The sequence below is a fragment of the Ursus arctos genome, unplaced genomic scaffold (genome assembly GCF_023065955.2).
Source record: "Ursus arctos isolate Adak ecotype North America unplaced genomic scaffold, UrsArc2.0 scaffold_23, whole genome shotgun sequence".
NCBI lineage: Eukaryota > Metazoa > Chordata > Mammalia > Carnivora > Ursidae > Ursus > Ursus arctos.
In genome coordinates this window covers 47,329,473-47,346,173 of record NW_026622908.1, presented here as the reverse complement: position 1 = coordinate 47,346,173, position 16,701 = coordinate 47,329,473, and the positions used below count along the sequence as shown (strand labels likewise).

At 49.4% G+C, this 16,701-nt stretch overlaps 1 long non-coding RNA gene across 1 annotated transcript in view; it reads left to right on the top strand.

Moving 5' to 3' along the window:
* LOC125282564 (uncharacterized) overlaps positions 1–16,311 on the top strand; it is an 84,119-nt gene extending 67,808 nt beyond the window's left edge. The window contains exon 3 of the long non-coding RNA XR_008961121.1: positions 15,799–16,311. This is a non-coding gene — a long non-coding RNA (uncharacterized LOC125282564). The remainder of the gene's footprint in view (positions 1–15,798) is intronic.
* The last annotated feature ends 390 nt before the right edge of the window (positions 16,312–16,701 follow it).

Below are 16,701 nucleotides of genomic sequence, written 5' to 3'. Positions count from 1 at the left end.
AGCTTCCTCGGTGATAATTTCAAATTCCCTGCCATGTCTGGGTCTGGCTCTGATGCTTGCTCTGTATCTTCTAGCTAACTGTTTTCCTTCTAGTATGCCTTGTAATTTTTTGTTGAAAGCCAGACATGATGTTCCAGGTGAAAGGAATTGTGGTAAATAGGCCTGTAGGGGTGTGTTAATAAGGTATGGGGGGAGGGGAAGTGTTCTCAGTCTCTTAGTGACCTGGATCATGACCTTCACAAGTGCTTCTTAGTTTCTCCTCCTCCCAACCAGGTGGTCATGAAGGCTGGGGGCTGGAGCGGGGTTTTTCCCTCCCTCCAGGTCACCTGGGCTCTGATAAAACCCCAGCAAGGTTATGCTTGTAAAATAATTTATCCTGATGGCAGACCTTATTAAGAACAGACTGCTCTGGCAGGTTTCAAAATGTCTACTTCCATCCTCCCCTGGACAAAAGCATGAGGGGATTTCTTGATTGTGTCCACCTGGAGTTTTTAACTCTCAGACATATCAACACTGAGGTTTCCTACCCTGGCATTGGTTTCCATGGAGGTCTCTGCTTCTGTAAGTTGTGGTTCTCTGTCTCTCCAGTCTAGTGGCAGCTGTGTGCCCCATGACCTCAGCTCTTTGGTGGATCTATCAAGGGTTGCTGATTTTCAGTTCAGCATTTTCTCGTGTAGATGTGAGTGGCAACCTCCAAGCTCCTTACATGCTCAGCTGGAGTGGCTTCCCTCTTTAAGACACTTTAAAAACCTCTAAAAATCAAAGCCTCTTCCAGTATGTAATGTATATGGACCAGATAAATACAGCCTTTGAATATAATAAATATCAACTTCTTCTAAACACTTTAGTACTGTCTTTACATTTACTTAAGGTTATTTATGATTTTTACCTTGAAATGAGTCTGAAGTCAATGACTAAAATACACACCTTCAATGGAAACCACAAGGTGATTTGGTAAGTTTCTTATACATGTACAGATTATTTCAAAACAATGTCCTATAACATGAATTTTAAAATTGAGATATAATTCATATATGATAAAACACACACTTTAATGTGTACAATTCAGTGGTTTTTAGTGGATTCACAAAGTTATACAAGCATTACTCCCATCTCATCCCAGACACTTTCATCACCTGACCCCCCCCCCCCCCAAGAAACTCTATAACGTTAGCAGGTAGCATCCACTCCTTCTTTCCCACTCAGGCCCCTCAAAATACTAATCTTCTTCCTGGCTTTGTGGATTCACCTACTTTGGACATTTCATATAAATGGGATCATATGTGGTCTTTTGTGTCTGTCTTCTTTCACTCAGCATAATTTTTTCGAAGTTTGTTTATGTTGTAGCATGTATCAGAACTTTATACCTTTGTAGGGCTAAATAATATTCCATTGTGTGGATATGCCACATTTTGTTTATCCACGCATCAGTTGATAGACATGTGGGTAATTCCACTTTGTGGCAATTGTAAATAGTGCTACTATGAACATTATTGCACGAATTTTTGCATGACCTGAGTTTTCAGATCTCTTGGGGGATGTCTAGCAGTGGAATTTCTGAGTCCTATGGTAACTCTGTTTAACATTTGAGGAGCTGCTGAACTATTTTTCAAAGTAGTTGCCCCATTTTTGACTCCCACTGGCAATGCACAAGGGCTCCAGTTTCTCCACACCTTCACCAACATTTGTTATTGTCTGTCCTTTTGATCACTGCCATCCAAGGCATTGTGAAGTGGGACCTCCCTGTGGTTCTGATCTGCACTTCCCTTATTCCCAGTAATGTTATGCATTTTCTCATTGGCTTATTATGTATTTGTGTATCTTCCTGGAAAAACGCCTATTCAAACCCATTGCTAAATTTTTAGTTGGGTTGTCTTAAAAAATATTTTTTTTCGAGTAGTAAGAGTTTTTGTATATTCTGAATATAAGCCAATTGTGAAATGTGTGATTTGCAAATATTTTCCCCCATCTGTATGTTGTCTTTTCATTTTTCTGACAGCATTCTTTGAAGAACAAAATTTTAAATTTTGATGGAGTCCAATTTATCTGATTTTTTTCTTGTGCTTTTGGTGTCATATCTTAGAACCATTGTGCAATCTAAGGTCACAAAGACCTAACCCATGTTTTCTTCTGAGAGTTTTATAGTTTATAGTTTTTAAAAATTTTTATTTATTTATTTGAGAGAGAGAGAGAGAGAAAGAGAATGAGAGAGAAAGCATAAGCAGAGAGAGGGAGAGGGAGAAGCAGACTCCCGGCTGAGCAGAGAGCCCAACTCAGGGCTTGATTCCAGGACCCCAGGATCATGACTTGAGCCAAAGGCAGATGTTTAACTGACTGAGCCACCCAGGTGCTCCTATAGCTTATAATTTTAACTGTTATGATTAAGTTATTGATCCAGTGAGACGGTTTTTTGCTGTTGCTGCTGTTTTTATATAGGACGAGAGGTGAAGATCCACCTTCGTCCTTTTGAAAGTGGTTATTTCATTGTCTTAGCACTATTTATTGAAAAAAGTCTTCCACTAAATTATTTTGGGACCATTGTGGAAGATCACTTGAACGTGACTTAAAGGGCTCATCTCTATACTCTCAGTTCTATCCCACTCATCTGTGAGTGTACCCTCATGGCAGCACCACTCTGCCTCAATTATTGTAGCCCCTGCAGCACTCTTTGAAATTGGGACGTGTGAGTACTCCACCCTTTATTTTTCAAGATTGTTTTGATTATCTGAGATTCCTTGAATTTTCGTATGAACTGTAGGAGCAGATGTTCAATTTCTGCAAAAAACAACCTGGGATTTTGATAGGGGTTGCATTCAGTCTGCCAGTTTTTGGAAGATTGTCATTTTAACAATATTATGTCTTCTGGTACATGAATGCTGGATGTCTTTCCACTTATCTTGGTCTTCTTAACTTCTTCAATGATGTTTTGCAGTTTTCAGTATGCAAGTCTTGCATTTTTTTGGGTTAAGTTTATTCTTCAGTATTTTGTTCCTTTTGATGAGATTGTTTTCTTTATTTATTTTTATTTTTTTTGTTTTTTTAGTATTTTTTATTTTCTTAATTTAAATGCTGATTGCTCATTGCTAGTGGATAGAAATACAACTGACTTTTGTATGTTAACGCTGTATCCTGCAACCTGCTGAATTCATTTATATGTGTGTGTGCGTATTTCTTAGGAGTTTTTTATATGCAAGATAATATGTTCTGTAAATAGAAATAGTTTCACTTCTTCTTTCCCAACCTGGGTGCTCCTTATTGATTTCTTTTGCCTTATCACCTTGGGTAGACCTTCAGTGCAATGTTGAAAGGAAGTGGTGAATGGTGGACATCCTTTTCTTGTTCCTGACATGGAAGGAAAACATCCAGGCTTTCTCGATGAAGTGTGATGTCAGCTGTGGGTTTTTGGTAGATGCCCTTGATCAGGTGGAAGAAGTCCCCTTCTGTTCCTCCCTGTGCTGAACCGAAGCTGTGACATCTATGAGTGGTTGGTTCCTGCTAACTCTGAGCCTAGAGATGGAGTGTTCCTCACCCCTGTGCGGAGCCACACCATGTCTGGTCCCTGATGTAGGACAACTTCTATTTTTGTCCTACAGAACATGTCAGGAACATATACCACTTTCACCTCGCTTCCCGCTTCCCTCTTCCTAGACTTGACTCTTGCCGTGGGGCCTGGATGGGCACAGAGATCACACGTTGGATCCCTTCTGAGGCACACCATCTCACGGGGAAGGAGCAGCATCCGTTATTCCAACAAAGACAAACTCTGAATCGCACTTAGGCTCAGCTGGAGCTCCCTCTATACTAATAAGAAACAATCTTTCATTCACTCATCCATTCATTAATTCTTTACTCATCCATACATGCGTGTAGCGATTCCTTCATTAATTAATGTAACAAGTGTGTGTGGAATGACCACTGCACCCACAGTGGAATGACAGCAGTGAACAACTGGGAGCAGCGGTCCCCTTAAGCAGTGAGACGAGGGAAACATGGTCTGTATTGTTAATGAGACAGGATGGAAGGAAACAGTCACAGCAAGACCAAGGCTTATGGGTGGAGAGTTTATTTAGTGGTGGACCAAGATCCATTTGGATCTTAATACACTTGTGTTAATCAGGCCAAGTACATGAGACTTTTATATGCAAATACCACAGAGCTCCTAACAAGCAGTGGAAGCAAAGATTTGGTGCGTCACATAAAATGATCACAAACGGGGATTTCAGCCACCTCCTTGCCCTGTGGGCCATTTCCATGGAGTCTGACTCAGGCATTAAGGCATGTGAGGAAGAGAGGAAAAAGTGCTTGGAGGATGGAATCCCTTTGTAGGGAATGGGTATGGGAATAGTCCATTCCCTTCCCACAAAGGATGGGGGAAAAGTCCCAAGCCAGATGACTCCACTTGTCCAGCACCTGGAGAGGAAGTGTTTAGGGGGTCCAGGATATATCTACAGTCACTTGAGGGGAGACACAGGTCTTTAGGAGCTACCTGGGGTCTGTGGTCAGAGCCTCAGATCTTGCACTGGCAGCAAACAGGGACACAGCAGCTTGACTAGGAGCAGCAGGGTTTGCAGCAGCTGGACTGGGAGCAGCAGGGGACACAGCAGCTGGACTGGGAGCAGCAGGGGACACAGCAGCTGGACTGGGAGCAGCAGGTCTTACAGCAGCTGGACTGGGAGCAGCAGGGGACACAGCAGCTGGACTGGGAGCAGCAGGGGACACAGCAGCTGGACTGGGAGCAGCAGGGGACACAGCAGCTGGACTGGGAGCAGCAGGGCTTACAGCAGCTGGACTGGGAGCAGCAGGGGACACAGCAGCAGGACTGGGAGCAGCAGGGTTTACAGCAGCTGGACTGGGAGCAGCAGGGGACACAGCAGCTGGACTGGGAACAGCCACAGGAGCCACAGCCCCCCTTGGAGCCCCCACATGAGCCACAGCCTCCCTTGCAGCCCCCACATGAGCCACAGCCCCCCTTGCAGCCCCCACATGAGCCACAGCCCCCCTTGGAGCCCCCACACGAGCCACAGCCCCCCTTGGAGCCCCCACACGAGCCACAGCCCCCCTTGGAGCCCCCACACGAGCCACAGCCCCCACAGCTAGAGCAGGAACAGGCTGGCACACAGCAGCATACGGGCTTGCAGCAGCAGACGGGCACACAGCAGCTGGAGCCACAGCCCCCGCAGCCGGAGCCACAGCCCCCACAGCCGGAGCCACAGCCTCCGGAACAGCCACAGCAGCTCATGGTTCTGGTGGGTTGAGGGTGGAGCAGGTCAGAGGAGCAGGTGCAGAGCACAGGTGTGCAGGTGTGGAGCCTCCTGGGCCGGGAACCCCTTTATATACCTGAGCATATGTTCACTTCCTTATGCTTGTTTATGCTATGTTCTCAGGGAAATTCTGTTGGCCATATACTAAAAATAGATACTACAAACTTCAGAATTGTGTCACATTTTTTGCTTTTTTACTCTGTTCACGATTGCCTGCAGTCATCCCTGTGTCAGCTGCAGTGACTAAAAGTCTATATTCAGGATCTGGCTTCTGTCCCACCTCTGGATTCTCTGGGCTTTTTCAGAATTCAAACCCCTGAACCTTGTGTTTTGCTCTCCTCGAATGTCTGTCCATCCACGTACCACATTGTGCTTGTGGTCCTACAACGTGTCTCATGGCCGGTGGACCCACTGCGCCCTCAGCTCCCTCCCACCTTCCCTCCTTCTTTCTTTCCTCTCATTTTACTTTGACGTAAGTTACACATGAACAGTGTCAAGCGTGCAGCAAACACAAACCCTAACAGAGACAGCAGTGTGCAGCTCCGACCCTCTCAGGTTTTCTAGCCGTGTCTTCTGCCAGGAGCTCAGCCGCTGGTTGTAAACAACATGACTGGGTATCCATCCATTGGTGCTCCTGTTTAAATGGTATCTGTGGGCTCTCTTCACTGCCCTGCCTCCCGCCCTCCCGGCACTGACTCCCGGACCGGTCCACAGATTCATCCCGGGAAGTCCGTTCTGGCTCGCTGGGCGTTCTCTAATTCCGGCTGTGTTTCCTTGGGGATGATGCCTGGGGCTGCTGCTTCCTCCTCGTCCTGGAGACGCCCTCTGCCTCCCTGACACTCATCTCCCATTCAGTGGATCCCGTCGATTTCATTCTGTTTACTTCCTTGCCTTGGTGGACCACCTCCTCCTGTAGTTTCTGGACGGAGAAAGCAATGGGTGTTCCATGTTAGAAAATCTGCCTTTCTGAGAATGAACCTTAATTCTCACTTCAAACCAGATATACAATTCTGGGCTAGAAATTTCCCCCCAGAACAGGGATGGAATTGCTCTATTTCCTTCTGGCTCTTGGTGGGACCGTTGGGAACCCGGACACTTACTCCTGCCTCTGTGTGTGCCATCTGTGGCTTCTCCTCCCTGGAAGCTTTGAGGATCTTTCCTGGGAAACCATTCTTCTGACCTTTCACCCCGTGTGCCCAGGTTCTGGGTCTCTTCCTTTTTCCCCAGCTGTTGTGCTGATGCCGTGCTGCTGGCCGTGGGTGTGGAAGCAGGGGTCTTCCATACGGGAACATTCCTGAAGGAGATCTTTGTCACCGTGCTGTCCTTCTCTTTCCACCTCTCCTCCCTCTATAGCTTCTGTTTGCTTGTTTGAGCCGAGGGGCCTCCTCAGCGGGGGCTCTGACCCCACCGCCGTGTCTGATTCTCCCACGATTCATCTCTGCCTTCCCGTTCTGTTTCCTGGGATTGCTACTCGAGGCTGGCTCTCGGCCTCTCTGCCAAGTCCTTGTTCTGGCTACCAGACCTTACACTTGCGAGAGCTCACTCTTACTCTGTGTTTTTCTTTTGGACAGCCCACTACTGTGGTTTCACGGCTCTGCTCGATATGAAAAATCTTCACATCTGCCTGAAGATACTGCCCAGGGCGCCTGGGGTGGCCGTGCTCCCACAGCGTGGTGATCCTTGGCTTCCCCTATTGACCATCCCCCCCGACAGCAGAATCCGTGTCTCTCTTGTCTGGGATACTCTGTTTTTCCGTAGAGGAATCACTCACTCTCGTGGGTGGAAGGTATGACTGGCTCCCGGGGCTGTCAGAGGGAGTGAAGGAAGAGGCTGGAGTCTCAAAGATTGTTATGTTTACTTCCACATACCCCCCGATTTCTCTTGGACTCAGCGTGCCCGTGTCCCCTGGTTTCCCTACCTCGGTTTCCCCATGAGCAGGAAGACGATCTAAGCATCTCAGTTCTTCTTGTAGGGAATTTCAACCCATCTGCCAGGTTCCAGTCACACCTGCACCCTGTGCCCAGCCCCAGAGGCCCCCGTGACCAAGTCCCTGCACACCTTTTCTTCTGGTGGCAAGCCTTCCGTCCGCTTGCTCTGGGTTCTCCCCAGCACGGTGTGCACCCCGGCTTCTTCTTCACAAGTCAGCAAACGCACACCGCTTTTCTCTCCAATTTCCGATATGCCATGGCTGTTGGGCTTTCTTTCCTTCTCTTAACTGGGGGGTTCTATCTGCTCAACTCGTTATTTATTCGCAGGTGTTCAGAAGGGAACGTAAGTGCATGTATTTCTGTCCCCCCCATGACTGACTATCAACCCCCCCCCCAAACACACACTTGATTCGTTGGTTTAGTTGCAAAATGGAGTCCTGTTGGGGCTTTTATCTGGGTTGAAGTAAATGTGTGGATTAATGGGGGAGTAATTGATGGTTTTTGCTGGAGAATCTTCCTGTGCAAGAAGATCATGGTAAGCCTTTACTTACGTTCAAATCTTTTCCTATTTCCCTCATAGAGAGTTTTTCCTCTCACTGTTATTGGGATAGAATTTCTGTACAATACAACGGGCCCACTCGTAGCGCAGCTTTGACAAGTTTTAACAAAACCCTACACGTGTGTCACCACAAAACAAATGAGATGTAGGACGTTGCCATCGGCCCGGAACGTTCCGTGGTGTCCCCTTCAAATCAGTGCCCACCAGCCCTGCTGGCCAGGACACGCTGACCTGCTTTCTGCCACCGCAGGTGAGACTTTCTTTTGCAGAGTGTCACGTAAATGGAATCATCGGCATTTCTCTTTCGTGTGTGTCTTCTTTCACTCGGAAAGTCTCCGAGGTTCCTCCACGCCGCTTCCCTACAGCTGCCAGCCGCCACAACATCTCCAAGCACCATTTCTGGCTCCCAGCTCGGCGAGGACCCCGTACTCTGGTGTCCCCCTTTCTGCACCTGCAGCCTGGATGTAGCCTCCAGGCAGAGAGCGGTGATGTGGGCTCCCTCGCTGGTTCCCTTTGCATCCTGGCGCTCCATGTCTGAACACATGTATTTCAGGTATTTTAAGACAACTTCATGTACAAATCAATGACTTTCATTAAATTTACAAAGTTGTGTGACTGTCCCCGTAATTCAGTTTTGAGACAGTCTCCTCACCCCAGTAAGATCCCGTACACTTGTTTAGTGGGTTCCTATTCCCACCGCCAGCCCAGGAAGCTAACAGACTCCCTGTTTCTGTGGAGCCGCCTTCTCTGGACGTTTTTCATGAGTGGAATCGTGTACGGTCTCTGTGTCCGGCTTCTCCCCCCGAGTGTGATGGATTTGAGCTGCACCCATGTTGTTGCATTACCCAGACCCCACTGGTTGTCATTGCTGGAGAGTGTTCCTTTGTGTGGACGTGACACATTGTTTATCCGTCCCCGGCGAGTGAACGTTTCATTCTGGAAAGGACCAGTGACGTGAGCCTCCTTTCTGGGGCATTATGCATTCATACGTCCTCTCTGGGAAAGTACTGTGTGAATGTTTTGTCCACTCTACATTGGGTTGTGCGTGTTCTTATGATTGAGATGAAGGCTTCTTTGTGGCTCTGCCTGTTCCTTCCGGAGCTGCCTGTTCCCCGTCTCCCTTCGGGACTCTGGTTACAGAGTCTGGTATCAGACCATCTCACCGAGTTTTCTTTTTAGCGTGTTCCGTCTCTCTCTGTGTGCGGCATTCTGGGCCATCTGCATACGTGTCTTCCAGGTTACCAAATCTGGATTATTTGTGTCTAGACGGCTCTTTAATCTATACACTGACACTTTAAGAATCAATTCCTCTTCAAAGAAATGCGTCCTGGACGGTAGACCGGTCAGTCTTGCTGTAATCACAAACAACTCCAGCCTCTGATGGTGATTAGCAAGGGGCTGTGTCTCGTCTGCGCTACACGTCCACGGGGGGCTTTCTTTGGTAGCAAACACTATAGTTTTGACAGTTGTCTTTTCTTTGCGATGTGCATCTTCCTTATTTCTTCCGTGATACAATTCGCCGTGTGTGTGTGAGAGACACTGGAGGTTCCACTCTCATTCGTGGAGAGTGACCCAAGAGGCCACTGCTCTCGTCAGTTAGAATGACTCAAACTACAAAAGCACAGATCCTGTTGTGAAATGCACCAGAGAGCCAGGGACACAAAGAAATAAATCTCACCAAACTCCCCCCCATGGCAGAGCCCCATGGCAGCTCTCATGCCTGTTGGGTGGTCAGAGGCCAAGGTGCCCCAGACAGAGGCCAGAGAGACCAGCGGAGCAGTTAAGAAATCCCGAGGACGTGCACGTGGGCTGGCGGAAGGGACCATTATCCTGCAGGGCCCCCAGATTCAGAGCCTCACCCACCTGCCAACTCTTCCCATGGATCTTCTTGGCGTGTTTAGGAGAAGGAGGGGCAGGAACACAATCTGAGAAAGACCCCTCACGAGGGGTGTGGGGTTTCACCGAGTCCAGGGCAGCCAGAAAAAGGGCTGGGAGCTGAGGGAGAGCCCCCCGAGCACCCCTAGCTCCTTAAGGAAGAAGCCGGGGCACCCCACACCCAGTAGGACGACTACTATCCAAGAAACAGGAAGTGACACGTGCGAGCGGGGATGCAGAGACACCAGAACACTGAGCCCTGTTGGTGGGAGCGGACGTTGGGGCAGCCTCTGTGGAACAGTGTGGCGGTTCCCAGAAAGTTGCAGATAGCATTACGGCCTGCCCCAGTGGCCCCCCCTTCTGGCTACATTCCCGGAAGAATTGAAAGCAGGGTCTCAAAGAGACATCTGTGCTCCCACGTCCACAGCAGCTCACGGGCGGACACAGTCCAGGTGTCCATCCACGGATGAGAGGGAGAACAAGGTGTGGTCCATCCACACACTGGACTGTCCTTCAACCATAAAAAGGAAGGAAATCCTGACACCTGCTACAACTTGGATGAAATGGGGGCACGTGATGCTGAGTGAAAATAGGCCAGACACAAAGGACACAAACTGGATGATCCACTCACATGAGATCTGTTGAGGAGTCACATTCATAGAGACAGAGTGGACGGTGGGCACCGGGGCCGGGGGAGGGAAGGGGGTCAGTGTCTCAGGGGGACGGAGAGTGGACGGTGGGCACCGGGGCCGGGGGAGGGAAGGGGGTCAGTGTCTCAGGGGGACGGAGAGTGGACGGTGGGCACCGGGGCCGGGGGAGGGAAGGGGGTCAGTGTCTCAGGGGGACGGAGAGTGGACGGTGGGCACCGGGGCCGGGGGAGGGAAGGGGGTCAGTGTCTCAGGGGGACGGAGAGTGGACGGTGGGCACCGGGGCCGGGGGAGGGATGGGGTTGGTGTCTCAGGGGGACAGAGTCTCTGGAGATGGATGATAGTGATGGAGGCACACAAGGTGAATGCCCCTGAATGTGCACTTAGGAATGGTTAAGATGGGGGCACCGTGGTGGCTCAGTTGGTTGGCCATCTGCCTTCAGCTCAGGTCATGATCCCAGGGTCCTGGGATTGAGCCCCATGTTGGGCTCCCTGCTCAGCGGGGAGCCTGCTTCTCCCTCTCCCTTTGCTGCTCCCCCGCTTGTACTCTCTCACTCTCTCTCTCTCTGTCAAATAAATAAGTAAAATCTTTAATAAATGGTTTAAATGGTAAATTCTATATTATGTGTATTTTATTATAATAAAAGAATATGGAAAAAAGGAGGGAAAAACTAGGACAAGGGAGAAGAACTAAGAGAAGCCCCTGAGACTTTCAGGCTTGGACCAAGAGAGCGATCCCATCCCCGCGGGCAGGGAGCAGGGGCAGCCCAGGACAGGAAGGGGAACTCCTCCGGGAACCCACAATGTGGCAGCAGGGGCAAGGACAGGGCCTTGGGGGGCACGGACACTGGAGAACAGTGAACCCCAAGAAAAGCAGATGCAGGACCAGGTCACAGACAAGAGAGAAGCTCTGGGGAAGCCTGGTGACCCGGGAGCTTGAGAAAATCTCAGATTCCCAAATGATGGACAAGGGGCAGAGGTGTGTCTCTGGATATAGAGCAGAACATAGCTTTTGATCATGCTCGATTTGCAGCATGAAGCAGGAGAGCCCAAGCTTTATAAATGTCCCTACAAAACAAGGACACCACTGAAAACTCTGTAATGAGTCCTTCTGGAATAATGAGGGAAGCCTAGCTAGGTCACGAAGGGCAGAAGGCAGGAACAGACCAACCTCGCCTCGTTCCCAAAGGATCACCAGAGTGAAGAGAACTCTGACCTTGAAGGTTTAGAGGGGAAACATTGTGTGAGAAGGAAGTGTGTCACAGGCATAAAGCAATATTTATGTTACTTTAAAATGACACACAATTTCCCTGGGAGAGAACATGAATAGAAACAAGGAAGTGACCATGTGCCCAGCATCTCAGCTGACCCTGGGCAGCTACATAAAGGGCTCCCGGCCCAGGAGGCTCCACATCTGCACACCTGTGCTCTGCACCTGCTCCTCTGACCTGCTCCACCCTCAACCCACCAGAACCATGAGCTGCTGTGGTTGTTCCGGAGGCTGTGGCTCCGGCTGCGGGGGCTGTGGCTCCGGCTGCTGTGTGCCCGTCTGCTGCTGCAAGCCCGAGTGCTGCTGTGTGCCAGCCTGTTCCTGCTCCAGCTGTGGGGGTTGTGGCTCTGGCTGTGGGGGCTGTGGCTCCGGCTGTGGGGGCTGTGGCTCCGGCTGTGGGGGCTGTGGCTCCAGCTGCTGTGTGCCCGTCTGCTGCTGCAAGCCCGTGTGCTGCTGTGTGCCACCCTGTTCCTGCTCCAGCTGTGGCTCATGTGGGGGCTCCAAGGGGGGCTGTGGCTCATGTGGGGGCTCCAAGGGGGGCTGTGGTTCCTGTGGCTGCTCCCAGTCCAGCTGCTGTGTCCCCTGCTGCTCCCAGTCCAGCTGCTGCAAACCCTGCTGCTCCCAGTCCAGCTGCTGTAAGCCCTGCTGCTCCCAGTCCAGCTGCTGCAAGCCGTGCTGCTCCCAGTCCAGCTGCTGCAAACCCTGCTGCTCCCAGTCCAGCTGCTGTGTCCCCATTTGCTGCCAGTGCAAGATTTAGAGCTCTGGGCCCAGACCTTGGGTTTCTCAATGTTTGGTGAAACCTGTATTCTTGTGGCTTCCCTGAATCAGCTCCTTCTACACGTTGTCCCCTGAAGCTCACTTCTGGAGCCTTTCTCTTTCAGTGAGTGGGAGCTTGGTCTACAGACTGAGGAGAACCCAGTTGTGCTGCTGTAAAGACAGACATCATTCACTTGGCAGAATTAGGTCCCTCTTACCTATTCTTGGGGAACCACATTTCTTTGCCCCTGTCACTCTGCAGCCCCTGCAGAGCCCTGACCCCTGCACCACCATCTTGGGCTCTGGCTTGACCTGGACTCCTGCAGGTATGACAGCTTCCTGGCCCATCCCTCCTGCTGAAGGTACTCCACCCCCAAACTTCATCCTCTCGTCTGTCTTATCTCTGACTCCAGACTGAGCCGAGTCACAGGGGAGCAGGGGTTCCTCTAAATCCTAGGGATGCTTTGCCTGCAAGAGTTGGCCCCACTCTACGCATCTGTACTTCTCTGACTTTCTGGTTGGTGTATCGAGGCAGGAACTATACCGTGAAATGCCTAAATAAACATCCCCCCACCCCCTAACGTTGTTCTTACTGTGATTCTTCATCTGCTGTCCGATTAGCAGATGTTCCGCAACCTGCGTGGCCTGAGGATGTTTCTACAGAGTCCAAATGTGGGACCCCTGCCCTGGGTTCTGTGGAGCAAGTTGTGCAGGAGGTGAGATCCACAGCTGGGGAGGAGACGTGCCAGCAGCAGAGGCCCATTCTGAGCTCTCACTAAGGTTGCCACCAGCCACGTGGGGCTGTTTATATTCAAATTGATGAAACATCACAGGACTAACGTGCTTCGGCCCCTCAGCACACGGGCCTGTTTCAAGTATGCAGTGGCCTCTTGTGGTCAGTGGTTGGCTTACAGGACAGCACACAGCACATTTCCATCAAAAAGCAGAAAGCTCTGTGGGCAGCTCTGGTAGGAATAGGAAAGAGCAGCATCCCAGGTGCGTCACCCAGACCCGACAGCTGGGGTCCATCCATAATTTCTCGATGTAAGTATCAGGTAGGTGGGTATGCTTGCTGTAGCAAATTACGTCACACTGGGGGCTGAAAACAAGAGGATTCATTCTCTCACACTTTCGGAGGCCAGATCCTAAATGGAGGTATTAGAACCACACTCCCCGGGGGTCTTTAGGGGAGAATCTGTTCTTTGTCCTCTTCCAGTGACTGGTGGCATCTTCAGCTTATGCTCATCTCACTCCAAACACCGTCTTTGGTCACACTGCTGCCTCCTGTTCTGTCTGTCTCTCTGCCTCACTCTTATAAGGACGCCTGATGGCATCTACATCTCACCTGTAATCTGGGCAACGCCCCACCCCCCCAGATCCTTAACTTAGTTATATCTGCAAAGACCCTTTATCAAAATAAGATAACATTCCTTCTCTTGTCACATAAGGGAGCATTCACAGATTTGTTTGGGGGGCCACCCTTCAGCCCACTACAGTCTGCCTGCGGGCCCCACACATCTGCATTTGTCCCATGTGCAGGATACACTCACCGCATCCTAACTACCCAGCCCATTACAGCATCAGATCGTGTTAAACACCATTTGCTCAGAAGTCCCAAATCCCATCATTGAATCATCTGAACCAAGTATGGGTGATACTCTGGATATGATACACCCTGGGACAAATTTCCTCTTCATTTAAGGGCCGGGGAAACTAGAACGTACGTTATCTGCTTCCAAAGTACAGTGTGTGTGTGTGTGGGGGGGGGCAATGCATATGTTCACAGGTACAGGCATCCTCGTTCCCAGAGGAAAAAAGGGAAGGAATGAGCAGGTCGTCAGTCCCAGGAAGGCTTGAAATCCAGCAGGGCAGGTCCCACCAGGGGCCTGGGAATACATGGGTGACCACACAACGCATCGTACAAACCCAAGGGCACCTACAAAATGTAACTTTTGTTTTGAAACGTTCAGGACTCACAAGAAATGCAAAGACCTCTCAGAGTTCCTCTGTACCCCTCACCCAGCTGCCTCCAATGATAGTATTTTTTTATTGTAAAATACACAGAACACAAAACGTACGGTCTTCACCACCTCTACGCCCACAGCTCAGGGCACCAGGTACATTCATGCTGTGCAGCCGTCCCCACCGTCCATCTCCAGAACTTTCCCTCTTCCCAAGTAGAAACTCTGTCCCCCGAGACACTGATGCCCCCACCTTCTCTGCTCGATTATAATCTCTCTCTTCACCATAGTACATTGTCAAATGGGAGAAGTCGACACCAGCACAGCACAGTGAACTCAGGCACGACTTCCTTGGGTCCCACCAGTTTCTACCTTGTCACGCATGGTCTGTGAAGCTGTATCACACTGAGCCTTCAGAGAAGCGTTACCACAGCCAAGACTCCTCACTGTCCCATCGCCCTAAAAACACTCCCTCATTCTGTCCCTTGATAGTCCCGCCCTCCCCACAGTCCTGAGCCCTGGCCACCCCGGGAGTGACTCTGCCGGGGTCGTGTCGCATGGAGAGTGTTAGGTAAACATAACAGCACAGCGTGTAACTCTGTGTGGGTGACTTCTTTCCCCCTTGGGCTAACACACTTGAGATCCCTCCACGTTGTAATGTGTATCAGAGCCGGGCTCCCTTTTATTGTTGAGTTGTCTTCTACTGTATGCATACATGAGGGTTTCGTTTGTTTGGTTTTGCCTCTCAGCCCTGCAAGGACAGGATGGACCTTCACGCAGACTTCAGTTTAGATGTCAAGACAGATGAAGCCACACACATGAAGACGAGCGTGTGGCTGCTATGGTGTATTGGCATACTGACAGGACACGACATGTATTACTCACATAAGGAGGCTTTCTGGGGAGAGCAGCATGGCTCCCAAGCAGGCTGGAAATGCTCTGAGACAGCAGGGCAAGGAGATGGTGTGGGGTTTTCAGGTGGTGAAGGGGCAGGGACAGGGGCAGGCTGGGAGTGCCCAGGGATGCTGGTGTGCACCGTAGTGGGGGGCACCATGCTTTCCTATCAGCTTGTCCAGATTTGGGGCAGAAGAGGAAGAGGAAGGGGCGGGTCTACAAGTTGTCAGCATCAAACGCCAAAGATGAAGTTACGCCCCTTACAGCTTGTTTGTCTGTTAACTCACGGAAGGGCATGTAGGCTGTCTCCAGTTTTTGACTCTTATACATTAAGCTTCATTATGCATGTGTGTATGGATTTTTGTGTACACGCGTGTTTTTATTTCCTCTGGGATGAATATTCAGAATGCGGTCACTGGATCGTACAGTAGTGTTTATTTCACTTATAGGCAACACCAAACTGTCTTCCAGAGTGACTGCCCCATTCTGCATCCCTGCCAGTGGTGCATGATAGACCTGTTTTTTTTCCATCCTCACCAACCCTTGGCATTTTCAGTAACTTTACGTCACTCTTGCAGGTGTGTGGTGGCCTCTCATTGTGCCTTTAATTTGTGTTTTCTTTTCTTTTCTTCTTCTTCTTTTTTTAGATTTTATTTATTTGACAGAGAGAGACAGAGAGCGCACAGGCAGAGAGAGAGGGAGAAGCAGACTGCCCACGGAGCAGGGAGCCTGACGCAGGGCTCAGTCCCGGGACCCTGATATCATGACCTGAGCTGAAGGCAGACAGACCCTTAACCAACTGAGCCACCCTGGTGCCCCTAAGTTGTGTTTTCTAATGGTCAAGATGCTGAACATCTTTTCAAGTGAGTCCTGGCCATTCACACAGCTTCTTCATTGAAAAGCCTTTTTGTATCTTTTGCCCATTTTTAAATTAGGGTGTTTTTCTCACTGTTGCATTTGGAGAAGTCTCTATATATTCCACAGCCAAACTGTCACATTTTTGGTTTTCAAATATTTTTTCCCTATGTGTGTTTGTTTTTCCACCCTCTTAATGAGAGTTCCACAGAGCAACACTTTTTAATTTTGATGAAATCCAATTCATCAGGTTGTTTTTTTGTGGATTGTGTCTTCAGTGCTACATCTAAGAATGCCTTCTCTGTCTAACCCTAGAACATGAACATTTTTCTCTGTTTTCTTCGAGACATTTTATAGCTTTGTGGTTTACATCCTATGATCTGTTTGGAGTTAATATTTAATAAAATATGAAGTTTGGGTCAAGGTTCTTTCTCCCTTACAAATGCCTAATTATTCCAATGCTATTCATTGAAAAGTCTATCCTTCTACCATTGAATTGGTTTTCTATCTTTGTCAAAAACCAGCTGGCCCCACCTGTGTGTGTCTATTTCTGTATTCTCTATTCTGTTGCATTCTATTCTCTATTTGTTACATTCTTTTTTTTAATTAAAACATTTTATTTATTGATTTAACAGAGAGAGAGAGAGAGAGCACACAAGCAGGGGGAGGGCAGGCAGAGGGAGAAGCAGGCTACC